The sequence below is a fragment of the Ornithorhynchus anatinus genome, chromosome 1 (assembly GCF_004115215.2).
Source record: "Ornithorhynchus anatinus isolate Pmale09 chromosome 1, mOrnAna1.pri.v4, whole genome shotgun sequence".
Taxonomy (NCBI): domain Eukaryota; kingdom Metazoa; phylum Chordata; class Mammalia; order Monotremata; family Ornithorhynchidae; genus Ornithorhynchus; species Ornithorhynchus anatinus.
Genome location: NC_041728.1, coordinates 78,945,683 through 78,954,192, shown reverse-complemented (window position 1 = coordinate 78,954,192; position 8,510 = coordinate 78,945,683).

The following is an 8,510-nucleotide window of genomic DNA, read 5'->3' as shown; positions in this document are numbered from 1 at the left end:
CCAACCTTATATGTGCCCCCCAAGCCTCCAAACCCTCTTGTTCCATGGCTTTCTTCACCATGAGCTCTTCCTCCATCCCCCGTGACTGCTCCTGGCCTCTCGGTATCCTTGTTTTCTTCTTTCACTGTAATTTTGTACTCCATGTCTCTTTCCACAGCTCTAATGTGCTAAATCTTAGTAATAATAATAGCAGTAACAATAATTATGTTACTGTTAAGTAGTTACTATGGGTCAAGCCCTGTTCTAAGCCCTCCAGGGGATACAAGATAATCAGGTTGGAGACAGAATAATCACAGTAGATACGAGATAATGAAATAGTATTTATTGATGCCATAGGATTCCCCCTTTCATGACTGCAAAGTTGAGGGGGATCAGATGGATGGTATGAGTAGGCAACAGACAGTGGCAGCAGTTGAAAAAGAAAAGGGGCTGAGAAAAATCTTAGATCTTTGTGACTACTCCCTGCTTATTTCCTTCCTCATCTAAGCCTCTCCTTCCTCTTTCACCACTGCCACATGCTCTTCCCTCAACCCATCCCTAGCTCCCTAAGCTTTGTGGCCCTGCTGTGATCACTGCTGGACATGGGATGGGCCAGAAAGGTAGAAGTAGTCTTCCAGCCAGCTTTAGTCCCCAACTTTATGGCCCTGTGCAGGAGGTAAGATCTGGAAGTAGTCAGGGCATCTGCAGCAGCAGCAGTGAGGTCCTGGATGAAGATGTTAAATATTAAGTGTGTAAAGTGAAAACAAAATAGAGATGAGGCAACTGAAAAGAAATCTGAATTCTGGAATATTGTTACTTATGGGATTTTGTTGTGAGCCCACAACAAGCTGCCTTATTAGTGACTGTTTGTGATGCCATGAACAACAACAAGGAAAGGCCTGGTGAAGGCAATGATGGGCTTCACTGGAAGCAGGTGATTGCTGGCCTGTTGGGGCGGAGCATGGAGGGAGGCAGGGCTTTCTCTTCCTGCTCTACCCAGTAAGGGGCCTGGACCAATCAATGACTGTTCCATAAAGCCACAGCTGTGATGTGACCATAAAGGTTGGGTGCTTTGAAGCATGAAGGTATATGCAGAGGATGCAGTAAGAGAATAAAGGAGGCATAGGAAATCATGGGGAGAGAATCAAGCAAGCACAATGCAGAAGAAGAAGCACCTGAACAGAAGCGTGTGGAGAGAAACAAGGCAGGAGAACAGCATTAGAAACTAGCAGAAGGTAGCAGCACTTGGAAACAGAAAGAAGCATCAGCAGAACAGGCTCCCTTGACCAGCAGGATGGTATTGGGCTGTTGGTGGAGTGAGTGAGTGTGTGTGTACATGTCACTCCCTTGCATGTTGGTAAAACTAAGTAAAGAAGTGTCCATAGTAACCTTGGTGATTTGTGGTGTGGTTTGACTCTACTGTATGTCACTGAAGCTCAACTGGTCCAGGAAGGTCCTGGTTGGTATGAACAAATGGGACTTTGACAGATTTTAAATAAATCCTCTATAAGGGCAGATTTATATAGCATTCTTTCTGCATTTCAGTCTAGAAGAAGAGGGAGGTGGAGGCTGGTGCAGGGAAGGTCTAAGAAACTTCTGAAAATTGGGAGGGCTGGGCTTGGAAGGCTGGGATGAGGCAACTTTCCCACTGAATTTATTAAACCATAAGAACTTCCACTCCATAGATATAGAAATGTTACAAGGAAGTTCCATGAAATCAGAAAACTCTGCAGCATTTTTGATGTTGTGAAAGAACAATGTGACTTATTTTCCATATAACAATGCTATAGGATAAAAGGCAGGAAAAAGAACAAGGGACAGGTATTGGATCTACTGTATGTAATGAGAAGCTGCATGGTATAATGGATAGACCACGGGCTTGGGAGTCAAGGTCAAGGGTTCTAATTCTTGCTCCACCACTTGTCTGCAGTGTGACCTTGGGCATGTCTCTTCACTTATCTGTGCCTCAGTTACCTCATCTGTAAAATGGGGATTGAGACCATGAGCCACATGTGGGAAGGCACAATTTACTTGTATCCACCCCAATACTTACTATAGTGCTTGCCACATAGTAAGTGCTTAACATACAATAATTATTATTAATAAAAACTGGACTATAATATGGCCACATTTACTTATACAAGCATACATGGAAAGAAATTTTCTCAAAGAAAATTCCTCTTTTAGATTCTGCCCAGGAGAAGTCTATACCCTAACTTTAGTGAAACCGCTTAATACAGTAAACATAATGTTTTAGAGGCACATATTACTAGCCCCACCTCAGACCCTACTCTGGAGTTCTGCTATTTGCTCGATAAACACATTACATTTCTGATTTTTTCCAGACAATATTTTGGTTTCTTATCTTCTCCTACTATGGATAAAGTAGCCTGTGAATGTTGGAACTGAGACAAGGTTGGAGCTGTGAACACTTATGTTTAACAGCTGTCACTCAGACAGATTCCAGAGTCAATTAGACCTTGCAATTAGTGTAATTTTTAGTAGGGGAGGAACGTCTGCTTAATGCTATTTTGGTATTTCTCTGATGAATTGCACCAAAACTACTTCATCAATCTTGTCATTATTGGGTGACTGAGTAAGATTCTTTATAGTGATTAAGAAACATGTGCATTCTGTCATATTTTTCAAGTTTTGCCTCACATTGACTTGGCATAAATTAATCAATTAGCAGTATGTATAAAGCACTCAGTGTGTAGAGTATTGTACTAAGTACTGGAGAGAGTGCAATACAACAGTGCTAGTTGATCTGATCACTGTCCTCAAGGAATTTATAGTCTAATGGAGGAACAGTCATAGTGATAATTCAGAAGATGAAATAACTTCCAAATTTCTATTTGAGAGAGGAACCTGTCCAAGACAGACTCTTCCAGTGGAGGCCAAGTGCAATTTAGTGGCTCATACAAATTGGGAAAGTGTTCTTTTACATGCCACTGTGTAAAATAATGTTCAATTTACAGCTAAATTGGGATGTGGGATCATCAGTTAAGCCAGCAAGACCTCCATTAGTAGAGTTGAATAATCATCAGATGTCCCATGGATAGAAGTGATGAATAAAGCATATACAGCCATAGGTCATATATGAGGGTAAACCTCATTAAAGAACTTTCTTCCAGTTCTTGAGTGGGGGCACTTAACAGGAACAGTTGCTGTAGGGTGAATTTTTAATTTTTTTTTTTTACCTTGCTTCCTCTACCAATCAATCCCAACTCAAGCCAGGTTTTTGTACTAGGTTTCAAAATTATTGAATGCTAATCCTTAAGCGAAGCAGCAGAGCCTAGATGCAAAATCCAGAGCCTGGGGGTCATAAGATCTGGGTTCAAATTGGTATCCTCCACCATTTTTAAGTCATGTGACATTGGACAAGTCAATTAACTTCTCTGTGCCTCAATTTCCTCAACTGTAAAATGATTCAATACTACTCTCTCCTATTTAGACTGTGAGCCACTTGTGGGACAGGGACTCTGTTCAACCTGAATAACTTTATATCTACCCTAGTGCTTAGAATAGCTTAGAATAGTGTTTGATATATAATAGACAATTAACAAAGATAATAATAATACCAATAATAATTACAATGATAGTAAGAATCCTTGTTATTTGAAAAGTATAAATTTCCTCTCAAACAATTCAAATGAACCAGTGGTGAGCTCTCTTGGCTATTGCTAAAATGAATCCTTCATTTTGAATGGGTAGTTAACAGGGTCAGACAAGTGACTGAATTTGCCAGAAGAGAGTGATTGATCTATCAATCAAGCTATGGATTTGAGTAGTTGAGTGCTAAGTATAGTATTAAGCACTTGATTGACAAAACAATACTAAGGTAAATATTCTCTGCTTTCAAGAAGTTTACGATTTAATGGGGGGATAGCAGGTTGTAGCAGGAAAAAACGAAAATATATCCTGGTCGTAGTTAGGTCAAGAGCTATAGCTAGGTCAGTTTTCAGGCAGAAGGAGTTTTTCTTCATTCTTAAATGGAATGAGATTCTTCATGGCCTGTACCTTACTGCACATTAACTCAAATACTTAGTCTGAGGCAACTATCATAGGTTTGTGTGTCTGAGTGTTTGGGTGTTGGGGATGGAATGTTTATTACTGTCTCTTGTTTGCAAAGATGATTCTGCTCAAGATGAGCTTCTTTTCATGCATTTGAATGTGGATGAAAAGGGAAATGTGCTTAACACTACCTTGGAATTGTGTACATGTAAATAAAATTATTTACTTCCCCCTCTTTCAGACGTATCTTTAATCAGGAAGAACAATTACAGCCAGACAGGTATGTCTGTGGTAGTACTTTCTCATTCCATTGCAGTGTCTCATTGTGTGGAACTTTTCTCTACTGTGACTTTAAATTTTATATTCTGTCTTCCTGGCTTGCATTTCTAGTCAATTCTTTCCCAAATTTACCCTTCCAATCTCCTCCTTCACATTCCCTCATCCCCCATTACACTCTATTCTTTCCCCTAGTGAGCATTTAATTATATTTAATTTTGTTAATTGGAAATGCAGGTGCAAAAGGCTAAGTCCAAAAGTGTACTAATTTTTCTTCCCAAATCCATCTTTCCCATTATCAAATATGACATCATCCTGTCTCTTGAATCTACAATCTTGGCATCATCCTTGACTCTCCTCTCTCTTTTAACCTCCATAGTCAGTCACTAAATCCTGCTCATTGTTTCTTCATAATATTTTTTTTCACAGTATCTGTAGACTCCAGTCCTTCCTCTCCTCTGCATTGCCACCAAGGGGTTTCAAACACTTGACATATTTCATTCAAGTCGACTATTATCTTCCTTTCAGACTTTCCTGCCTCTCCACTTTCCACTACCTTTTCCCCTTCTACTACCTTATCACTTTTTTAAACATTTCTTTGAGCAAATGCTCCCATTCCTCAACACACTCTAATGGTTGTCATTCCTCTCTGTATCAAGCACTACCTCCTGACCCTCCATTCTTTTGGCACTCAATCAGCTCTCCAGCCCTACTTATCTTTACTCCTCATCCACTTCATTCCAGATCAGTTATTCTTACTGTGTTCCATTCTCTTCCCTCTCTCCACTGACCTCTTGTTCATTATGTGTCCTATCTGAAACTTTCTCCCTTCACATATAGAAGATTATGGTTTTCCCCTTTTCAAGATCCTTCAGAATCACATCACCTCCATTTTATTCCCCATATCCCCCTACTGCCACTTCAGCACTCCCATATCACATAAGCATGTTGGTACTCAGTTTTCCTCCTTGCAGATCCTTTCCTGGTGGTGCTTACTTACCTATTGTTAAATTACATTACTTCTCCCTATCTAGAATTTATCTCTCTCCTACCAAAACAATAACTTTCTTTTATGGTAGTTAAGTGTTTACTATGTGCCAGGCACTGTACTAAGCACAGGGGTAGGTCCCTGTCCCACATGAAACTACCAGTCTTAATCCCTATTTTACAGATAAGGTACTGAGGTTTAGAAAAATTGAGGAACTCTCCCAAGGTCACACAGCAGACAAGAGGCAGAGCCATAATCAATCAATTATATTTATTAAGCACTTACTGTGTGAAACACACTATACTAAGTTTTTGGTAGAATATAATATAATAGATTTTGTAGACACATTCCACGTCCACAAGAAACGTTTCAGTCTTGAGGGGAAACAGGCATTATTATAAATAAACTATGGCTGTGTACATCGGTGCTGTAAGGCTGAGAAAGGGGTGAATGAAGGGGGCAAATCCATGTGTGAGGGTAATGCAGAAGCAAGTGGGAGGAGAACTAAACCCCAGGTCCTCTGACCCAGGCCTGTGCTCTTTCCATTAAATCACACTGCTTCATGTAACTTTCATGAGTAGAGGGATTTTGTTAGTCAATCAATCAAAGTTCTCTGTACTGAGCACTTGGGAGAGCACATATAACAGTTGGCTTTCCACTAACACTGTTGAACTCTCCCAAGAACTTAGTATATTTCTCTGCACAGGCTTATAAAACTACTGATTTTTTGGGGCAGTATCAATTCTACAGTACTTTCTCAAACACTTACTATAGTCATCAGAAGGCAGTAGAACCTCAGTAAACACTATTCATTAATTGAGACCATCCTTTAACATTGTGTAAGCAGTTTCATGTTCATTTAAAGACCTTTAGCAAAGGCTCACACATCCTTTCAGGACTTGAACTTGACTGTGACAAGGAAAATTAGGTTCTCTTGTCATACTACATAAGGCTAGTTCTCAAATGTTTCCAAAACTTCAGTAGAGCTCAGTAAATAGGCTGTATGTAACTCTGAGCGTTTTTTTGAAAACTTCAAAATAATTCTACTTCAAAATGTTTTCAAATTCAATAGAAGAAAGCAATACTGTCTTCTTTTTGGTCCATAGAAACACCTGCTTCTATCAAATGGGGAAAAAAGTTGTTTTTTTCTCTCTTTTTATAAGATCTCTTTGGGACAGTACTTACTACTTGAGTTGAAAGATAGTTATCTGATTTCAGGAACATTATCAGGCACAAACTTACAAAGGCAAACATCATAGACATAATCACTCAGAAACATAGCTGTGCACAGGGAAACACTTGGACACACACACACATTCACAGATAAGCACATAGAAAAATGCACTGATGGGAGAACATCCTAAAAAGTATGATTAAAAGGCATCCACACACTTTGTAAAGAAAACATTCCCAGTGACACCTTCTGACAACACCCCTAAATAAATATAAGGTATATAAATAGAGTAGCCAAGAGATGTAGAAATAGAACATAAACTTAAAACTGAAACTTTGTCCACCCTTTATGTGTTAACCTAGCAAATGGGTATGTGGATGCGCATTTCTCTAAATATATTGTGTGAATGCACATAATGCATTAAGTGTAGCATTACATCTTTTTTTTTCAACAAGACTTTTATTGGTGATTCATTCACTATTGCACTGATCCTCAGTTTCTTATTAGATTATGCTACTCTTCTCTAATTCATGCCTTACTTTATACTTCTAGAATGCATTTCTTCTCTAAAGTAAATTAGCTTGAATATTCTTCTTGAACTTCATGCTTTAAATGTTTGCCACTTATTACTAGCATGATTTGAGTGCCTCCTTGTGCACTCTAGACTATAAGCTCCACTTCTAGACACTATGATCCTTCTGGGCAGGGAACATATCAAACAACTCTGCTGTATTGTGCTCTTCCAAGCACTTAGAACAATGCTCTGCACACAGTAAGCTCTCAATTTGTACCACTTATTGATTGCCTGTAGTACTGTAGAATGTGAGCTCGGTGTGGGCAGGGATTGTGTCGGATATTTTACTGTACTCTCCCAAGCACTTAGTACAGTGCTTTGCACACAGTACACAAGCAATTCAAAAAAATAATTAATAATACTGTACTAAATCAGTCGATCATATTTACACACTTACTGTGTGTAGAGCACTATACCAAGCTCCTTGGAGAATATAACAGACACATTCCCTGCCCATAATGAGCTTTCATTCTAGAGGGGGAGAAAGACATTAATATGCATAAATAAATTACAGATATGTATATATGTGTGGGTCTGGGATGGGGGATGAATAAAGGGAGCAAATCGGGATGATGCAGAAGGGAGTTGAAGAAAAAGGAGGGCTTAGTTAGGGAGACCTCTTGGAGAAGATGAGCCTACAAGAAAGCTTTGAAGCAGAGTAAGAGTAATTTTCTGAAGGATATGAGGAAGGAGGACATTCCAGGCCAGAGGTAGGATGTGGATGAGAGGAGAGATAGATAAGGTCAAGGTAGTAAGAAGGTTAGTAGTAGAGGAACATAGTGTGTCAGCTGGGTTGTAGTAGGAGAGTTGTGATGTGAGGTAGGAGGAAGCAAGGTGATTGAGTGCTTCAGAGCTAATGGTGAAAAATTTCTGTTTGCAGAGGTGAATGGACAACCACTCTAGGTTCTTGAAGAGTGGGGAAACCTAGGCTGAATGTTTTTTGAGAAAAATGATCTGGGCAGCAGAGTGAAGTAGGGACTGGATTGAGAGGTCTGCAAGGAGGATAAGTAGTAAGTGGTTAGTATGGGCTAGGGAGTCAGTGGGGTCGTGGCTTATAATCCCGACTCTGCCACTTGTGTGCTGTGTGATTTTGGGCAAGTCACTTAACTTCTCTGTGCCTGTTACCTTACCTGTAAAATGGGGATTAAGACTGAGAGCCCCACGTGGACAATTTGATTACCTTGTACTGCCCCCCAGCGCTTAGAACAGTGTTTGGGACATAGTAGCAATTAACAAATGCTATTATTATTATTATTATTATATGACAGCCAAGTTTCCAGTGTTTTAAACATTTGCAGAGTTCCTACTGTGTCGAATCTGTACTCCAGTGGGAAGGTACTTCTAGGACCGGTGGAGAATGGATGAGACTGTCAGTGGTCTAAACCTAATGTGGGCAGGTTTTGAGCCACATGCCATATGTCTCTTGCCTAACTATTGCTGTTGACAGGTTGGGGCTTGAGGATTGTATGGCAGGAAGCATTAGTAATGTAAGAATATTTATGGAA